We start from the raw sequence: 21411 nt of genomic DNA, 5'->3' as shown, positions 1-21411 counted from the left end.
GAGGTAAAGAAAGAATCATGAGTAGCAATGACACATTCATTAACAATTTTTTTTTTTTTAAACAACCTATTCTTTTATTTTCCTCTACATTACTGATTTTCAAATTCCGTTTTAGTACATATTTTTAATTTGAATATCCATTCTTGTTTCCTTTTTCCATGGTTTTATTATCTTTTTTTTTAACGCATTGTCTAGTTTTCTTTTCATTTAACTGCCTTACATATTCTATGACTTCTTACACATTCTATTTTTCCCTATACATTCCTTGCTTTCCTACACATTCTTCGTTACCTTACATATATGTTCCATACACAATTTCTTGCTCATTCTTTGCTGTGCCGTACCTTATCGTTGTCTTACCATTCTTCATCTTCTTACTACTTATTTGTTATCTTACGATGTTTGTTTTCGCTGTACGTTCGCTGTTGCCCTTTGTATTTCGCATAATCTTTAAATGTTCCTCTTCAAGAATATTATACCTGTGTGGAGATTTTTTAAATAGCTATTTGAAAAATAAAATCCCATTTACTTTAATTAAAGGGACTGCAGATCATTTCTTCGCTTCATTTTGAATTTGCTTTTCTTTGTATAATTAGAAACCTAGTTCACATTTCATATATAGACTAGCACTTTTGTTATTCTGCCTTTTATTCTACGTCAAGAATACATTACTAAGTAAATGAGAGAGGAAAAATTTATACTGCACTAATTTATAATTAAAGAATGCAATCCTCTGCAAAATGTACTTAAATTATACAACAACGACATCGGCGAAAATAATCAGCCAAAAAATTAGTATTTGAGTAAAAAAAAAGTCTAAAAAAAATTTAATGTGGAAATTTTGTCTTATCACCACATCAGTGCATCAATCCTCTTTCTGATGGCAACATACAATGCCTCAAGGTAATCAATTTTCTACTGAAAATGTTCTTGCTTGGCAATCAGATGGACTGGGATTCGATACCCACTCAAACTCGATAGTGTCTTGTAGTGTCTGCAACCTCAACATCCTTGTGAGCTACTGGGGGAGCTAGTACGTCTACCTACCGAATCATCAGCAGCCATTGCCGGGCCCTCCATGGTCATAGCTTGGATGGAGATGGGGGTTGGCCTCTGATCATATGTATATACGATCACTCTATGGGCCTCTGTCATTGTCCCTTGCCTCTGCCATTCATGAGCGATCTTTAAACTTGTAAATGTCTTAAGAATAAAAAAATATTTTACATGAAAATCCCCTTTCGATTTCAGGAGTAAACAAAACCACATTTACGTCACAATCATCTCCTCTTACGCGTATTGACGCAAAGTGCCTCAGAGAGATTTCGCCAGTCTTCTCTATCTTGAGCTTTTAAATCAATACTTCTCCATTCGTCATCTCCTACTTCACACTTCATAGTCATCAGCTATGTAGGCCTGGGTCTTCCGACTCTTCTAGTGTCTTGTGGAGGCCAGTTGAAAGTTTGGTGAACTAATCTCTCTCGGGGAGTGAGAAAAGCATGCCCAAACCACCTCCATCTACCCCTCACCATGATCTCATATACACATGGCACTCGAGTAATCTCTATTATAGTTTCATTTCTAATATTGTCCTGCCATTTAACTCCCCATATCCTTCCGAGGGCTTTGTTCTCAAAACTACAAAATCTGTTTAAGATTGTTTCATTGCCATACTATGACTCATGCCCATAGAGTAACACCGATCTCACTAAACTGACATATAACCTGATTTTTATGTGTAATTTCAGGCGATTTTATTTCCATATTTTATTGAACCTAGTCACTGTCTGATTTGCTCTTTATAAAATAGTGAAATAATATCAAACAAACGAACTAATGACAATATAAAAAATTCAAATTACGCCCCCCCCCCCCCGCCCCTCAAGGTGGCAGGTAGCTATTTCGAAAAAGGAAGACGTAAAACAGGACGTTATAAATTACCCGGCGCAAAGGCAGCACGCTAGTCCGGCGCATATCTTCGCTCCTACCTAAGTGGCAATAAAACACAGCACTAAACTTTTTCCTTGTCTTAATTACACATTTAATCCAACGGAGGAACTACTAATCCCCTGGATGTTGAAGACCAGTGTAAGAGAACAGAGAGTAAACAATAAGGAATTTATGTCGGAAACAACAAACTCAAGAGTAGAATCAAGGTTGAAATTATGTTACATTCCTAGGTGACAAATAACTGCAAACACACACACACACAATAAATATATATATATATATATATATATATATATATATATATATATATATATATATATATATACACACACACATCACCATGATTAAGTTACATATTTGCATGAAAACATAAACCATTACTGGGGTTTCTATGATTTAAGCTCAAATTGCATTTATCAATTCCTTTTAAGCATCCTACCTATCGTGGCCATCAGCTCTTAATATTGGATATATTATCATGTGATCCTGAAAAAGCGCATAAAATTACGGTTTCCGTGTAGTATGGAACAAGATATAGGAGACAAAAATCTCTTAGTTTTGAAAGAGCTAAGAACGTAACACAGACTGATATTAAATATTAGAGAGAGAGAGAGAGAGAGAGAGAGAGAGAGAGAGAGAGAGAGAGAGAGAGAGAGAGAGAGAGAGAGACGGAAGCGAACACGAACACCAATCCTCATAACTTCCCGTTTCGATAAGGAAAAAACAAACCCTAGATCCCCACTGATAACTCATGAGATCAAGACAAGGATCAGGATGTGAACTACAAAAAAGTAATAATTACAAATGTAACAAGAAAGGGACAGCTTGAAATAAGGGAATAGAGAAAAGATAAAAAAAAATAAACTCTAATTACGGCTTCCACGTCCCTCGCCAATCAACCGTAATCTTGCTTTGAAAAAAAAAAAAAAAAAAAAAAAAAGTTTAGTGTCATCATTGATAAATTATGACTGTATTCCCTTTGCAAATCCTTTCATTTGCTTTCTCATCAAACCTCCCTATGTAGACAACTGTTGGGCCTTTGGGTGTCTATCCTCTCCTCGAAATACAAGATGCAGGAGTTTAAAGTCTGGTTATATCATTCACTTTAGTTGAGTGGGGGGTATAAATGATGACATCTTAGTTTGTTATATCAAAAAGCTAGCATATAGTAAATAATAACTTAAATTATTATTATTATCATAATTATTATTATTATTATTATCATTACTTGCTAAGCTACACCCCTAGTTGGAAAAGCAGAATGCTTTAAGCCCAGGGGCTCCAACAGGGAACATAACCCAGTGAGGAAAGGAAACAGGGAAAAATAAAATATATTATAAGCTACACCCCTAGTTGGAAAAGCAGAATGCTATAAGCCCAGGGGCTCCAACAGGGAACATAACCCAGTGAGGAAAGGAAACAGGGAAAAATAAAATATTTTAAGAACAGTAACATTAAAATAAATATTTTTTTATACAAGCAATAAAAGCCTTTACAAAACAAAAGGAAAATATATTGATAGAATAGTGTGCTCGAGTGTACCCTCAAGCAAGAGAACTCTAACCTAAGGCAGTGGAAGACCATGGCACAGAGGCTATGGCACTACCCAAGACTACAGAACAATGGTTTGATTTTGGAGTTTCCTTCTAGAATAGCTACTTACCATAGCTAAAGAGTCTCTTTTACCCTTACCAAGAGAGAAGTAGCCACTGAACAATTACAGTGCAGTATTGAACCCCTTGGGCGAAGAAGAATCGTTTGGTAATCTCAGTGTTGTCAGGTGTATGAGGACAGAGGAGAATCTGTAAAGAATAAGCCAGACTATTCGGTGTATGTGTAGGCCAAGGGAAAGTGAACCGTAACCATAGAGAAGGATTCAATGTAGTACTGGCTGGCCAGTCAAAGGACCACATAACCCTCTTGACGTAAAATAATAGAGAAACATAAGCGTATCATCTGTACAAGCAACGCTCTTTTATAAGTTGAAATCACAAAAAGTCTTAGTATCACAAATTGAAAGCTTTCCTATTTCATATCCTGAACCAAAGTTAAAAATCTTATGTAATCAAAAAATTTCAGCCAAGAAATGTTCAAGTATATATGTAGACAACCTGAGCAAGTTATAAAAGATTCTTGAAACGGACAATGTAAACAAAACATTAATTCTTACTTTAACCTGTAGGTCTCGTTACTCTCGTATGAAATTACTGGACCAACGGCCCTCTGGATGAAAGATGCCATATGGAAAGAAAACTTTTTCCCAAGAGACTGCAACTACATATATTCACCGAATTTCATGATACAACTCATATTATATAAAAATTATTGAAGGTTTCAATGTAGACTCTGACTCAACTTAATTATTCTTTATTAATGCTAATAGATATTATGATTGGGTACACCACGATATAAAAATTAAAGTTTTTAAAAAATCATTCCAAATGAGTCTAAAAGTATATAGAACATGAGTGTACAAAAGCTAACGAATTCATTTTAGTTTTTAAGATCTAAAAGACCGGTCCTGGGCGCCAGAGGAAGGAGTTAGATATATACATGTGATCAATACCCAAGACCTCTTCCCACCCACCCTAAGACAAAGAAGGGCCAGGTAATGGCTGATACAGACACCAGGCTTCCCCTGCCTGGCGTTCTCCTCGATAATTTCTTGTAGTGTCTGCAACCTCACCATCCTTGTGAGCTAAGGAGCAGGGTTTGGGGGGAGCCAATAGGTCTTACCTGCCGAGTCATCAGTAGTCATTGCCAAGCCTCCATGATTCTAGCTTAGGTGGACAAATTGAATTCTAATACTACTTCATCCCTCTTTCATGAACGATTCAAAGCGTTTTCTTCATTGCACGAAAATATTCCTAACTCCATAAAGTTAACATGTCGCTTGGAGATCCATCCACTCTTATCACAAGCCCAAGAATGTCCCTCCACACTTCTCTTAACCACCTTCTCTACAAATCTCCAAAACTTGTGAAAATAATTAAGTCTTCAATACCATGATTCACCAAGTTCCATAAGAAACCCCATCTCTGTCTTCCCCTTTTTGCACAGATCTTCCCATCGCCACTGAATACCTCTCTACACAAATCCTCCCACCGTATTTTCGTCTACCTTTCCTGACTTAGGTATTCCTTCAAGTCACCATCCGTCTTGGAGATTCATTCACTCTTTATCACAATACTCTAGAAGGACACTCAGAAATCAAACCATTGTTCCCTAGTCTTCGGTAGTGACATAGCCTTTGTACCATGGTCTTCCACTGTCTTGGGTTAGAGTTCTCTTGATTGAGGGTACACTCAGGCACACTATTCAATCTTATTTCTCTTCTTCTTGTTTGTTAAAGTTTTTATAGCTTACATATGAAATATTTATTTAAATATTGTTACTGTTCTTAAAATATTTTATTTTCTCCTCGTTTCCTTTCCGAACTGGGCTATTTTCCCTGTTGGAGCCTCTGGGCTTATAGCATCCTGCTTTTCCAACTAGGCTTATAGCATAGCAAATAATAATAATAATAGTGTCCCTCCTCACTTTCCTTAAGCACCTTCTCTACAAATCTTCAAGACTAATGTAAATAATTAGTTCTTCACTACCATGATTCACCAACTTCCATAAACAACGTAACTCCACCCCTGGTCATCCCCTTTCTGCACAGATCTTCCCATCCCCACTCAATCCCTCTCTACATAAATCTCTATCTTCCCCACTTTCGTCTACCTTTTCTACCTTAACCCTCGCCCCTCCGTACCAAGATTCCCCTACCCAACCCCCTAAACACAACCATATCTCATCTATTCCCTCCCTCCTCATATCTTTGCTAATAACGCCTGCATAAATGCATAAATTATCCTTGACGAACCTGGTCCCACTCTGATTACTAATTCAAATAATCTAAAATGCATTTCCGTCCTCCCTGCCTCATTAGCATAAAGGTCTGATGGAGATCCCATGTACCTCGTCATAATTACAAGCTGCTTAAAAAACAATATACGTCAGCAGAAGTTTTTATTAACGATCGTAAAAAACCTAATATATTTCACAGTTGAATGAAAATGGGATTCTGTTTGACATGTGCTAATTGATAAAAACAAATGTACCAAACTAAAAAGAGATGTTTCGACTTACAGTAGCCAGGAATGCAAATGAGGATTCCAACAGTTGTAGTATATGCAACTATGTCGGTTCAATTATCACATTATGAAAAATGGGGGTTTAAGAGAATTTGACCATTTACCTAAAAACTCAAGCGAACAAAAGTATTTTTCACCTGCTGTGAAGTTTTATTTTATAGAGCAGTCAAATTATATATATATATATATATATATATATACATATATATATATATATATATATTATATATATATAAAATATATATATACAGTATATATATTATATACATATAAATATAAATATATATATATATATATATATATATATATATATACATACACACACACACACACACATATATATATATATATATATATATATATATATATAAATATATATAATATATATATATATATATATATATATATATATATATACAAATATATATATATATATATATATATATATATAAATATATATATATATATATATATACAAATATATATATATATATATATATATATATATATATATATATATATATAAATATATATAATATATATATATATATATACAAATATATATATATATATATATATATATATATAAATATATATAATATATATATATATATATATACAAATATATATATATATATATATATATATATATATATATATATATAAATATATATATATATATATATATATATATATATATATATATATATATATATATATATCCACACCTACTTTCTCTCACAACACAGATTAAAAGACGTATCGGTGTATATAATATATAATCAGGAACTGCCCTCGAAGATAATTTTCCCAAACCAAGAGACTTTTCGTTCCGGAATGTTAAAAAATACATACAAAAGGGATTTCATAAAACCCATTAGTGATAAATTACCCAAAATAAAAGGTTGTTGGAATTAGTTATTCCTCTTGAGTCTTATTTAAATGAAGTAACTGACGTTCAAGATCATGCCCCATATCCGTCCTGAATATCCATAAAGGATGACTTAATGTTCTTCCCAGTATAAAACAAGTTACAGAAACCTAGTATTGCTATGGGTCATTTGGGGATGAAAAAAACATGCAACATTGTTAAATCTAATTTTGTATTAAACTATTCGCCAAGGTTTGCCCTGTACCCAGTTCGTTGAATGAAATCCTCTGCAAATAATCCTTTTTGTTTATTCTATAGTAATAATAATCTGGTGAAGACAAAAACTCTAACTTTCATGGGATATAAAAATAATCGAACAAGGAAAATTCAATTTTATTTACATGGGATATGTATAGTGTAAAGAAACTTATTTTATATTCACGGAATTATTCAAACAAAGTACAATGACCTCATATAGTTCTTACTGTAAGTACTTCTGTTCTTAAAATGACACACTGATCTATCTATTGATTTCCGAGACTCATTATTCCTCTCCCTTCTATAAATCTGGTAAGTTTCTGTGACGATTTTTTTTCCATGAACCAGTCAGATAAAAGGAGATGGATGAGTTTTTTCGCATGATCATACTATATATTTCCTTACACTATTTCCAATGCAGTTCGACTCAGTGACCTTGTTTTTCATAATATGACTTAAATAGCAGTCATGAAAATACGGACATGCATGCTTTTAATTAAGCTTAATTCAGATAAAATTTACATTTAACAGTATCACTTTATTTATGAATTGAAACATACATTGAATATACGAAACTTATATTTACGAACAAGGATCTGGCCGAAATTAGAACACTGATTATGTATGCATCTAGGTTTTTTAACGTTTGACCAAAGTGAAAAACACATCAATCACAGATACACTTTCACTTCCTGAATCGTGGACGAATCCCCTTGCAGTAAAAACTTCCACATCATCAGTCGCTTCACATAACCATACAAAAGGCTTATGCGTAGCGAGTGGAAAATTTCGCACAGTGCTCCATTCACTCGTATAACCGAACTAAAGTATCATGCGCAGTTTGTCGAAACCCAAGTACATGCATACTGGATCACTCACCCCTATCTTACTTGCATATAGTGGGGCACTATAGCTGTGTGGTATTACAGTCTGCTCAATTTTTCTAGGTTAATGGTTAGCGCTTACGCCAATACATATCAAGTCTGTTGGGGTCAAGATATGGACGAGAGCCGGACAAACTAAACCCTACATATTGTTGAGAAACCGGAAGACAGTAATCTTTGGGTGTCACCCCTTCAAGAATGAAAAAAAAAAAAGTTAAATCATACTATTGCAAACATAGCGACAGCGTATACATATTCATCACATCCTGCCATTATATGTATTATTACTTCCTTCTATAAATGTAATTACTGGAGATAACATTGAATATAGCAATACTTCCGGCCATCCTTCTGTAGAACAACAACTTTTATTCATGTGCGTGTATTATCAAGCTGTCATATCTTCAGAGTATAAGATAAAAGTAAAAAAAAATTAAATGGCTGGCTGATTAACACGATCGGAGTCAAAGATACACAATTTTATTGCATTGTTTGATAAATATCATCGTTAGTTGATAAAAGTAAAAAAAATTTAAATGGCTGGCTGATTAACACGATCGGAGTCAAAGATACACAATTTTATTGCATTGTTTGATAAATATCATCGTTAGTTGATAAAAGTAAAAAAAATTTAAATGGCTGGCTGATTAACACGATCGGAGTCAAAGATACACAATTTTATTGCATTGTTTGATAAATATCATCGTTAGTTGATAAAAGTAAAAAAAATTTAAATGGCTGGCTGATTAACACGATCGGAGTCAAAGATACACAATTTTATTGCATTGTTTGATAAATATCATCGTTAGTTGATAAAAGTAAAAAAAATTTAAATGGCTGGCTGATTAACACGATCGGAGTAAAAAATACACAATTTTATTGCATTGTTTGATAAATATCATCGTTAGTTGATAAAAGTAAAAAAAATTTAAATGGCTGGCTGATTAACACGATCGGAGTAAAAAATACACAATTTTATTGCATTGTTTGATAAATATCATCGTTAGTTGATAAAAGTAAAAAAAATTTAAATGGCTGGCTGATTAACACGATCGGAGTAAAAAATACACAATTTTATTGCATTGTTTGATAAATATCATCGTTAGTTGAAATCAATTCGATAAATGTATGCAGTCCAAAGCTTCTATAAAAAAAAAAAAACCCTCATTTCACAGAGAAGCCTATTTGCATATTGCCTTGAAGTAAAGTATTGTAAATAAACAATGTAGATATAATTCACAACCTTTCCCGACTGTCAGCACTTTTACTACCACCTTGGAATTCTGCATAGCCAGTTCAATTGGTCTTTTACCCTATGAAAAATATAACACACTTAAGAAAAAGTCCCACAGGCGTATTTCCGGATATCTATTGGCATCTGATCGTCGACCATATTACTAAGATTAATTTTTTGTTAAGTTACGGAAAGTAATGTTTACTGCTTCCTTTACTACTTGCTTTCTTCTTTTAGCTGTCTATGAATTTTGGGTTGAAAAAAACTTTTTGGTTGTCCCTCACTTTGCCTTTGTATAAAAAAAAAAAATTCGTTGTAAAAGTAAAATAGAAAAATAAAAAAAAAAATGGTTTCGGCACATAAAACTGCTTGGTTAACCAAAACATCGTCTTTTATACTTGTGTGTTTTCAAAATGTTTATTCCCAAACATCGCCGTTTAAAAATAACAGAAACAACTTAAGCACAGATATGGCCCTTTGTTCGAGTAATATTGTTAATATTTTAGATAAAAGAAAAAAAAAATAGTTCAGTTGTGGTTGTTTAACATCCCTATCCCCATACCTCAAAAATGAATCAAATCAACAAATAAAATAATCTAAAATTGGATGAACAGCAAATAATTAAATATAAGATTCGAGACCAAGATACTAAAAGTTGCGACAAGACGATGCTATTGCGACATCGCCTTTCGAGAACAAAAGAGTAAATAAGACTTGGCCCTCACAGACGACGCACTTGTGTTCAACGTCCCACGATTTTCTCTGAACATTTTATCCGCATGCTCGATCCCTTGTACCACATATTTTATTGGTACCAGCGGCCTCATAAACTCGACCCCAGTCACAACAACGGGCGGAATGGCATCTAAAGAACACAAAGGACGAGCCGATCCGGCCTCTCTTTGTTTTGGTTATTCTTCATAGGAAGACTCGCTTTACCTTACGCTGAGGCAGGGTTCCAACAAATGTTGAGGAGTAAATAAAAGATTTAATCTGCATTCTATAAAAAGACACGAAGAAGAACGGTAACTACTGCACTTGCTAAAATAAATCAGCAATATATTCCATGTAAAACGACCGTAAACCCTACATATTGGGATAGAATCCTTTATTTATGAGAGACACAGGTAATAATATTCATGCTAAAAGAGTACTAACGGAAAATATGGGACCACCTTCATCCAAACCAAAAAACAAGACAAATGAATAGCGTGATAAAACTATTGAAATGTATCACGTATAAAAAGTCTTCAGGATACCTAAAACGCAAATAAACTTGGGCATGCGTTAAGCTTACACTTGCTTCCACTTAACTGTTAACAGAATAAGAGAGGATAATGAGTTGGGGTTCAGGGCCCTACGTTATAAAATGGACTAATCGTAATCCATTTTATTCAATATTACAAACTAACAAACCGCATAAGAAAATAACGATTGAAAGGACAAGACAAAGCTGAGTACATTCTATTGTGGGAATGGCAAAACAATGATTGCTATAGTGGTACACACACACGTGTACACACACACACACACACACACATAAAAAAGAAAAAAAAATCAAATCAAACTAGCGGGAGCAAAAGTAATATTACGACAAAAATTCACATTCATAACTAGCAGTGTCTGTAGAATAAATAGGAGAAAGGATGGTACCTGCAATAACAGCAATATTATTACGAGCAATGACAACACCAACCACTGACAAAAAAAAAAAAAAAAAAAAAAAAAAAAAAAAAAAAAAAAAAAAAAAAAAAAAAAACTTCATTCCCTATTCATTTTGTTTCGACTTGACCTGGGCTAAAACGAGGGAATTACGGTAGCAGTTACATTGTCCCTACGAAAAATAAGGACTTGCACTTGTTAATAAGAACTAACAATACGTTCATGACGAAAATCGTTTTAGGGATAAGACGTAAAAGACTGTTAAGCAAGGCATGGGTGTGATTTATAATGCCAGAAGCGTTAAATTTGTGCCTTCTGGCATTAAATTTTTACAATGTGGAATTCTCTAAGTACTGTACGTGTGAAATAAAAAAGTATTAGCGTGTATACAGGAAGTAATTGTATGAAGACATTGAGTGACTACAGTAGCAAATACGTTTCTAATATAAATATAGGGAAAGAAAAATTTATTCCTGAGAGAGAGAGAGAGAGCAAAGTTTTGAGAAGAATCTTTAGTTAAAAAAATGCATCACGTCAGTTGCATCAGATAACAGAGATGTACAGTCAGCGGCAAATGAAATGAGGCCTACCCCACCTTACTTTCACTACCATTTTCCATAGAGTATAGAATGTCTGGTGTAAGTGATGGTAGTAATGAGGGAGGCTGTAGCAATTGTGGAAGGAGGGTTTACAGGTTAAATGCTTTTAGGACTTTTGAGGCGATAGAAGGAAACATTTGTTTGAATGTCAGAGCTTATCTTTTAAAATTTCCTAAATTAAGGATAAAATATTTTTTTTTACTTTCAAAATCATTCATTTGTTTAAACATGAAAGACCTTATGAACATAATAAAAGGCAGATATGAAAACATTTAACAGCAATATATATATATATATATATATATATATATATCTATATATATATATTTATATAAGAAAATTCACTAATACTAGATCTCTCTCTCTCTCTCTCTCTCTCTCTCTCTCTCTCTCTCTCTCTCTCTCTCTCTCTGATAGTAACACAAACGTATAATAAACTAACTATAGGTCCTAAGCTAATCTGTATGTATTTTTGTCTAGAAAAAAACACGAATTCGTTGATTGGTGCCTCAATCCGTGCTTATAAACGCATATTGTTCGATAGTTTTGTCATCAAGAAAAAAAAAATGATGACGAAATGAACACTTGGGGTTTGGAATCCATTTCTTACAGCAACTCTTGACTGGTAAAGTTTTATCATATTAACCGATATGCCGTTTGACGATAATTCCTCTACAATTTCTATATCTTATGCTGTCGATAAAATTGGAATATTCTGTGTCACGTTAAAAAGTATTGATGGTTTTTTCAGGTTGCAGTAAACGTTACGGCGTATTTAACCCATATTGTGATATGCTTAGAGTTTTGCTGATGCCTCGTGACCAAGCTGATAGGGGTTTTCATATACATTCATCATTCTTCCTCAAGGCTCTTCAACTGTTTTATAATTCGAGTTTCTTTGAGGGCGTGTTTTTTTTTTAAAGAAAGTATTGCTATAAATGTTTTTAATCTCGGTAGGGACATAATTCTCCCCAAACCTATTCTTTTTTTTCTTTATTTCAAGAACTGCCAAATGTTATTATTTATCCTATATTCAGAATGTTTTGTATCGGGCTGTCTCGGGTAAAGTATTGCAAAAATTGCCTTTCCCTAAATATTTTTTTTCATTTCAGGAAGTGCCAACTCGAAAGAGATCATCTCTCAACTTGGGCAAATTATTGGATTATGGGGGCAGTATGCCAACCCGCAATTCTGCGTTGACCACAGGGTTATCGCAGAGAACAGTTCAGAGATGGATTAAAAGGTTTCAACAGGAAGGGTCCTGGGAAATCAGATCAAGAAGTGGAAGACCTTGTGTAACTACACTCGACGATAAAAGACTTCTCTTAAATGCGGTAGCTTACAACCCAATGAAGTCCGCAGCAGAGCATACCGAAACTTGGAGCTTCATTGGCACCCAAGAACCCTCAAGACGATGCATAAATGAAGCGAATATTGGTTCCTATATCCCTACTGACAAAGAGAGTAACACAACTGCAGAGAGCGTCGCCTTGTATTTTGCCTGCAATATCTCCCTTATGATCAGGAATTTTGGAAAGATGTAATTTTCACTGATGAAAAATATTTTACTTTTGTAGACGCTCGAGCAAGGCATTGTTGGAGAAAAGGAAACGCCCACTAAGAAGCAAAAAATATTTAAGAAAGGAGCAGGAGTGGAAGAGTCTGCGTTAATTTTTGGGGATATATGTGGGCTGAGGGGCCTTGGGAGCTTGTTAGACTGTCGGTAAAATTCACAGGTAATGATTAGAATAAAGTATAGGAGGATGTTTTATTGTCTACAGTGAGAGTTATGGCTATAGGTAGGTTGGCCAGGGTACCTCTCTCTGATTACGGTTCACTTTCCCTTTGCGTATACATACACCAAATAGTCAGGCATATTCTTTACAGATTCTCCTCTGTCTTCAAACACCTACTAACACTGAGATTACCACACAATTCTTCTTCACCCAAGGGGTTAACAACTGCACTGTATTGGTTCAGTAGTTACTTTCCTCTTGGTAAGGGTGGAAGAGAGACTTTAGCTATAGTAAGCAGCTCTTCTAGGAGAAGGACACTCCAAAATCAAACCATTGTTCTCTAGTCTTGGGTAGTGACATAGCCTCTGTACCATGGTCTTCCACTGTCTTGGGGTAGAGTTCTCTTGCTTGAGGGTACACTCGGGCACACTATTCTATCTAATTTCTCTCCCTTTTGTTTTGTTAAAGTTTTAATAGTGTATAGAGGAAATATTTATTGTAATGTTAATGTTCTTAAAATGTTTTATTTTTCCTTGTTTCCTTTCCTCACTGGGCTATTTTCCCTGTTGGGGCCCCTGGGCTTATAGCATTCTGCTTTTCCAACTAGGGTTGTAGCTTAGCAGTAATAATAATAATAATAATAATAATAATAATACCGAATATATACAAAAATCTAGTTTCAGGTATGCCTGGACGTTTACAGGAAGTTATTGATGCGGGAGGTGGATGGACATCACTAAAGACAGCATTAATGATTTTGTAAAATTTAACTTTTTTGTATATAAATTACATACTTCAATAAATTCGCTCCCCACCCTCCACCCCTATGGAGAGGTTTCTAACCTTGTCTCCAAGTTACTATCGTCAGTGAAACGGGGGGGGGAGAGAGAGAGAGAGAGAGAGAGAGAGAGAGAGAGAGAGAGAGAGAGAGAGAGAGAGGAAGTGGCGACACTTTTGCCTCTGACTGTAACCAAGTTTCGTTTCAGAAAAATTAACCACTGTAAAAGTTCAACGAGACTTGCATGTCTTGGCTGTCAAAAAGACTGATGAACGCTGAATAATGCAATGATGTGTGCTCCGACTGTGAAAAAAAAAAATACAAAAAAAGCAGAAAAGAGAGACCATAGGTTTTAAGATAAGTTATTGTAGTGTTGAAAATTATGATTAGTGTGTGTGTGAGTGTATACACACACATTATATATATATATATATATATATATATATATATATATATATATATATATATATATATATATATATATATATAGTAGTCTACATAAGGAAAATTAAAAGTTGTGTATATGTAAAAATGCTCAACAGTTTCGTCCGCCAATGGACCTCTTCTTGGAGCGTTTATTATACAATAATAAACGCTCCAAGAAGAGGTCCATTGGCGGACGAAACTGTTGAGCATTTTTACATATACACAACTTTTAATTTTCCTTATGTAGACTACTATATATTGACTTATCTTCGTGCTGAGGAAGATTACATCTATAATATATATATATATATATATATATATATATATATATATATATATTTATATATATATATATATATATATATATATATTATATATATATATATATATATATATATATATATTATATATATATATATATATATATATATATATATATATATTATATATATATATATAGAGAGAGAGAGAGAGAGAGAGAGAGAGAGAGAGAGAGAGAGAGAGAGAGAGAGAGAGAGAGAGAGAGAGAGAGTGTACTGTTAGCATTATTGATAAATATTTATATCTAATCTTATTAAATGCATAACGAAGGATGGCTGAAATAAAAGCAGTACCGGGATCTTGAATTGAATCACTCAGCTGTTTACCGAAAAGGGGGGGGGGGGGAGCGATTTTCCCAGCTGTATTAGTTTACAATGAAGGTCGAATAAGCTCCACAGATTCACACAGTATGGTGGGAAGGTTTCAAATTGGAACTTTTGCCATAAGGACGACAACCTCGAAAACTGTAATGTAATCCTGAAACCGTTTCAGACAATAGGAGTGTGACCCAGATGCGCACACGTGCGCACATTATTTTCAACATCGAGCATGTACCACGTCGCGACTCCAGTGAATATTCAGACACGGCTACATTCATGCTTCACCTGACGAATCGAGGACGATCAGTCTCTGCTACATTCATGCTTTACCTGGCGAATCGAGGACGATCAGTCTCTGCTACATTCATGCTTTACCTGGCGAATCGAGGACGATCAGTCACTGCTACATTCATGCTTTACCTGGCGAATCGAGGACGATCAGTCACTGCTACATTCATGCTTTACCTGGCGAATCGAGGACGATCAGTCACTGCTACATTCATGCTTTACCTGGCGAATCGAGGACGATCAGTCACTGCTACATTCATGCTTTACCGGGCGAATCGAGGACGATCAGTCACTGCTACATTCATGCTTTATTTGACGAATCGAGGACGATCTGTCACTTCTACATTCATGCTTTACCTGGTGAATCGAGGACGATCAGTCACTGCTACATTCATGCTTTACCTGGAGAATCGGGGACGATCAGTCTCTGCTACATTCATGCTTTACCTGGCGAATCGAGGACGATCAGTCTCTGCTACATTCATGCTTTACCTGGCGAATCGGGGACAATCAGTCTCTGCTACATTCATGCTTTACCTGGCGAATCGAGGACGACCAGTCACTGCTACATTCATGCTTTACCTGGGGAATCGGGGACAATCAGTCTCTGCTACATTCATGCATTACCTGGTGAATCGAGGACGATCAGTCTCTGCTACATTCATGATTTACCTGGCGAATCGAGGACGATCAGTCACTGCTATATTCATGCTTTACCTGGAGAATCGGGGACGATCAGTGCCTGCTACATTCATGCTTTACCTGGCGAATCGAGGACGATCAGTCTCTGCTACATTCATGCTTTACCTTGCGAATCGAGGACGATCAGTCACTGCTACATTCATGCTTTAGCTGGGGAATCGGGGACGATCAGTCTCTGCTACATTCATGCTTTACCTGGCGAATCGAGGACGATCAGTCTCTGCTACATTCATGCTTTACCTGGCGAATCGAGGACGATCAGTCACTGCTAGATTCATGCTTTACCTGGAGAATCGGGGACGATCAGTCACTGCTACATTCAAGCTTTATCTGGCGAATCGAGGACGATCAGTCTCTGCTACATTCATGCTTTACCTGGCGAATCGAGGACGATCAGTCACTGCTACATTCATGCTTTACCTGGAGAATCGGGGACGATCAGTCACTGCTACATTCATGCTTTACCTGGCGAATCGAGGACAATCAGTCACTGCTACATTCATGCTTTACCTGGCGAATCGAGGACGGTCAGTTACTGCTACATTCACGCTTTACCTGGCGAATCGAGGACGATCAGTCACTGCTACATTCATGCTTTACCTGGAGAATCGGGGACGATCAGTCACTGCTACATTCATGCTTTACCTGGCGAATCGAGGACAATCAGTCACTGCTACATTCATGCTTTACCTGGCGAATCGAGGACGGTCAGTTACTGCTACATTCATGCTTTACCTGGAGAATCGGGGACGATCAGTCACTGCTACATTCATGCTTTACCTGGCGAATCGAGGACAATCAGTCACTGCTACATTCATGCTTTACCTGGCGAATCGAGGACGATCAGTTACTGCCACATTCATGCTTTACCTGGTGAATCAAGGGCGATCAGTTACTGCTACATTCACGCTTTACATGGCGAATCGAGGACGATCAGTCACTGCTACATTAATGCTTTATCTGACGAATCGAGGACGATCAGTCACTGCTACATTCATGTTTTACCTGGCGAATCGAGGACGATCAGTCACTGCTACATTCATGCTTTACCTGGAAAATCGAGGACGATCAGTCACTGCTACATTCATGCTTTACCTGGAAAATCGAGGACGATCAGTCACTGCTACATTAATGCTTTACCGGACGAATCGAGGACGATCAGTCACTGCTACATTTATACTTTACCGTGTGAATCGAGGACGATTAGTCACTGCTACTTTCATGCTTTACCTGGCGAATCGAGGACGATCAGTCACTGCTACATTCATGCTTTATCTGACAAATCGAGGACGATCAGTCACTGCTACTTTCATGCTTTACCTGGCGAATCGAGGACGATCAGTCTCTGCTGCATTCATGCTTAATCTGACGAATCGAGGATGATCAGTCACTGCTACATTCATGCTTTACCTGGGGAATCGAGGACGATCAGTCACTGCTACATTATGCTTTACCAGACGAATCGAGGACGATCAGTCACTGCTACATTCATGCTTTACCTGGGGAATCGAGGACGATCAGTCACTGCTACATTAATGCTTTACCGGACGAATCGAGGACGATCTGTCACTGCTACATTCACACTTTACCGTGCGAATCGAGGACGATCAGTCACTGCTACTTTCATGCTTTACCTGGCGAATCGAGGACGATCAGTCACTGCTACATTCATGCTTTATCTGACAAATCGAGGACGATCAGTCACTGCTACATTCATGCTTTACCTGGCGAATCGATGAAAATCAGTCACTGCTACATTTATGCTTTACCGGGCGAATCGAGGATGATCAGTCACTACTACATTCAAGCTTTACATGGCGAATCGAGGACGATCAGTCATTGCTATATTCATGTTTTATTGCGAATTGAGGACGATCAGTCACTGTTACATTCATGCTTTACCTGGCGAATCGAGGATGATCAGTTACTGCTACATTCATGCTTTACCTGGCGAATCGAGGACGGTCAGTTACTGCTACATTCACGCTTTACCTGGCGAATCGAGGACGATCAGTCACTGCGACAATCATGCTTTACCAGAGGAATCGAGGACGATCAGTCATTGCTACATTCATGATTTAACGGACGAATCGAGGACGATCAGTTACTGCTACATTCATGCTTTACCTGGTGAATCGAGGACGATCAGTCTCTGCTACATTCATGCTTTACCTGGCGAATCGAGGACGATCAGTCACTGCTACATTAATGCTTTACCTGGCGAATCGAGGACAATCAGTCTCTGCTACATTAATGCTTTACCTGGCGAATCGAGTACGATCAGTCACTGCTACATTCATGCTTTACCTGGCGAATCGAGGACGATCAGTCACTGCTACATTCATGCTTTACCTGGTGAATCGAGGACGATCAGTCTCTGCTACATTCATGCTTTACCTGGCGAATCGAGGACGATCAGTCACTTCTACATTCATGCTTTACCCGGCTAATTGAGGACGATCAGTCACTGCTACATTCATGCTTTATCTGACGAATCGAGGACGATCAGTCACTGCTACATTCATGCTTTACCTGGAGAATCAAGGACGGTCAGTCTCTGCTACATTCATGCTTTAATGGGCTAATCGAGGTTGATCAGTCACTGCTACATTCATGCTTTACCTGGCGAATCAAGGACAATCAGTCACTGCTACATTTATGCTTTACTGGGCGAATCAAGGACAATCAGTCACTGCTACATCCATGCTTTACCTGGCGAATCGAGGACAATCAGTCACTGCTACATTTATGCTTTACCGGGCGAATCGAGGATGATCAGTCACTACTACATTCAAGCTTTACATGGCGAATCGAGGACGATCAGTCATTGCTATATTTATGTTTTATTGCGAATCGAGGACGATCAGTCACTGCTACATTCATGCTTTACCTGGCGAATTGAGGATGATCAGTTACTGCTACATTCATGCTTTACCTGGCGAATCGAGGACGATCAGTTACTGTTACATTCACGCTTTACCTGGCGAATCGAGGACGATCAGTCACTGCGACATTCATGCTTTACCAGACGAATCGAGGACGATCAGTCATTGCTACATTCATGCTTTAACGGACGAATCGAGGACGATCAGTCACTGCTACATTCATGCTTTACCTGGCGAATCGAGGATGATCAGTCACTGCTACATTCATGCTTTACCTGGCGAATAGAGGACGATCAGTCACTGCTACATTCATGCTTTACCTGGCGAATCAAGGACAATCAGTCTCTGCTACATTAATGCTTTACCGGGCGAATCGAGGACGATCAGTCACTGCTACATTCATGCTTTACCGGGCGAATCGAGGACGATCAGTCACTGCTACATTCATGCTTTATCTGGTGAATCGAGGACGATCAGTCACTGCTACATTCATGCTTTACCTGGAAAATCGAGGACGATCAGTCACTGCTACATTCATGCTTTACCTGGCGAATCGAGGACGATCAGTCACTGCTACATTAATGCTTTACCGGACGAATCGAGGACGATTAGTCACTGCTACTTTCACGCTTTACCTGGCGAATCGAGGACGATCAGTCACTGCGACATTCATGCTTTACCAGACGAATCGAGGACGATCAGTCATTGCTACATTCATGCTTTAACGGACGAATCGAAGACGATCAGTCACTGCTACATTCATGCTTTACCTGGCGAATCGAGGATGATCAGTCACTGCTACATTCATGCTTTACCTGGCGAATCGAGGACGATCAGTCACTGCTACATTCATGCTTTAACGGACGAATCAAGGACAATCAGTCTCTGCTACATTAATGCTTCACCGGCGAATCGAGGACGATCAGTCACTGCTACATTCATGCTTTACCTGGCGAATCGAGGACGATCAGTCACTGCTACATTCATGCTTTATCTGGTGAATCGAGGACGATCAGTCACTGCTACATTCATGCTTTACCTGGAAAATCGAGGACGATCACTCACTGCTACATTCATGCTTTACCTGGTGAATCGAGGACGATCAGTCACTGCTACAATTATACTTTACCGTGCGAATCGAGGACGATTAGTCACTGCTACTTTCATGCTTTACCTAGCGAATCGAGGACGATCAGTCTCTGCTGCATTCATGCTTAATCTGACGAATCGAGGATGATCAGTCACTGCTACATTCATGCTTTACCTGGGGAATCGAGGACGATCAGTCACTGCTACATTAATGCTTTACCAGACGAATCGAGGACGATCAGTCACTGCTACACTCATGCTTTACCTGGGGAATCGAGGACGATCAGTCACTGCTACATTAATGCTTTACCGGACAAATCGAGGACGATCCGTCACTGCTACATTCACACTTTACCGTGCGAATCGGGGACGATTAGTCACTGCTACTTTCATGCTTTACCTGGCGAATCGATGACGATCAGTCACTGCTACATTCATGCTTTATCTGACAAATCGAGGACGATCAGTCACTGCTACATTCATGCTTTACCTGGCGAATCGAGGACAATCAGTCACTGCTACATTTATGCTTTACCGAGCGAATCGAGGATGATCAGTCACTACTACATTCAAGCTTTACATGGCGAATCGAGGACGATCAGTCATTGCTATATTCATGTTTTATTGCGAATTGTGGACGATCAGTCACTGCTACATTCATGCTTTACCTGGCGAATCGAGGACGATCAGTCACTGCTACATTCATGCTTTATCTGGTGAATCGAGGACGATCAGTCACTGCTACATTCATGCTTTATCTGGTGAATCGAGGACGATCAGTCACTGCTACATTCATGCTTTACCTGGAAAATCGAGGACGATCAGTCACTGCTACATTAATGCTTTACCGGACGAATCGAGGACGATTAGTCACTGCTACTTTCACGCTTTACCTGGCGAATCGAGGACGATCAGTCACTGCGACATTCATGCTTTACCAGACGAATCGAGGACGATCAGTCATTGCTACATTCATGCTTTAACGGACGAATCGAGGACGATCAGTCACTGCTACATTCATGCTTTTCCTGGCGAATCGAGGATGATCAGTCACTGCTACATTCATGCTTTACCTGGCGAATCGAGGACGATCAGTCACTGCTACATTCATGCTTTACCTGGCGAATCAAGGACAATCAGTCTCTGCTACATTAATGCTTTACCGGGCGAATCGAGGACGATCAGTCACTGCTACATTCATGCTTTACCTGGCGAATCGAGGACGATCAGTCACTGCTACATTCATGCTTTATTTGGTGAATCGAGGAC

This window comes from Palaemon carinicauda, chromosome 20 (assembly GCF_036898095.1).
Source record: "Palaemon carinicauda isolate YSFRI2023 chromosome 20, ASM3689809v2, whole genome shotgun sequence".
NCBI classification, from domain to species: domain Eukaryota; kingdom Metazoa; phylum Arthropoda; class Malacostraca; order Decapoda; family Palaemonidae; genus Palaemon; species Palaemon carinicauda.
This window is presented reverse-complemented; position numbering follows the sequence as displayed.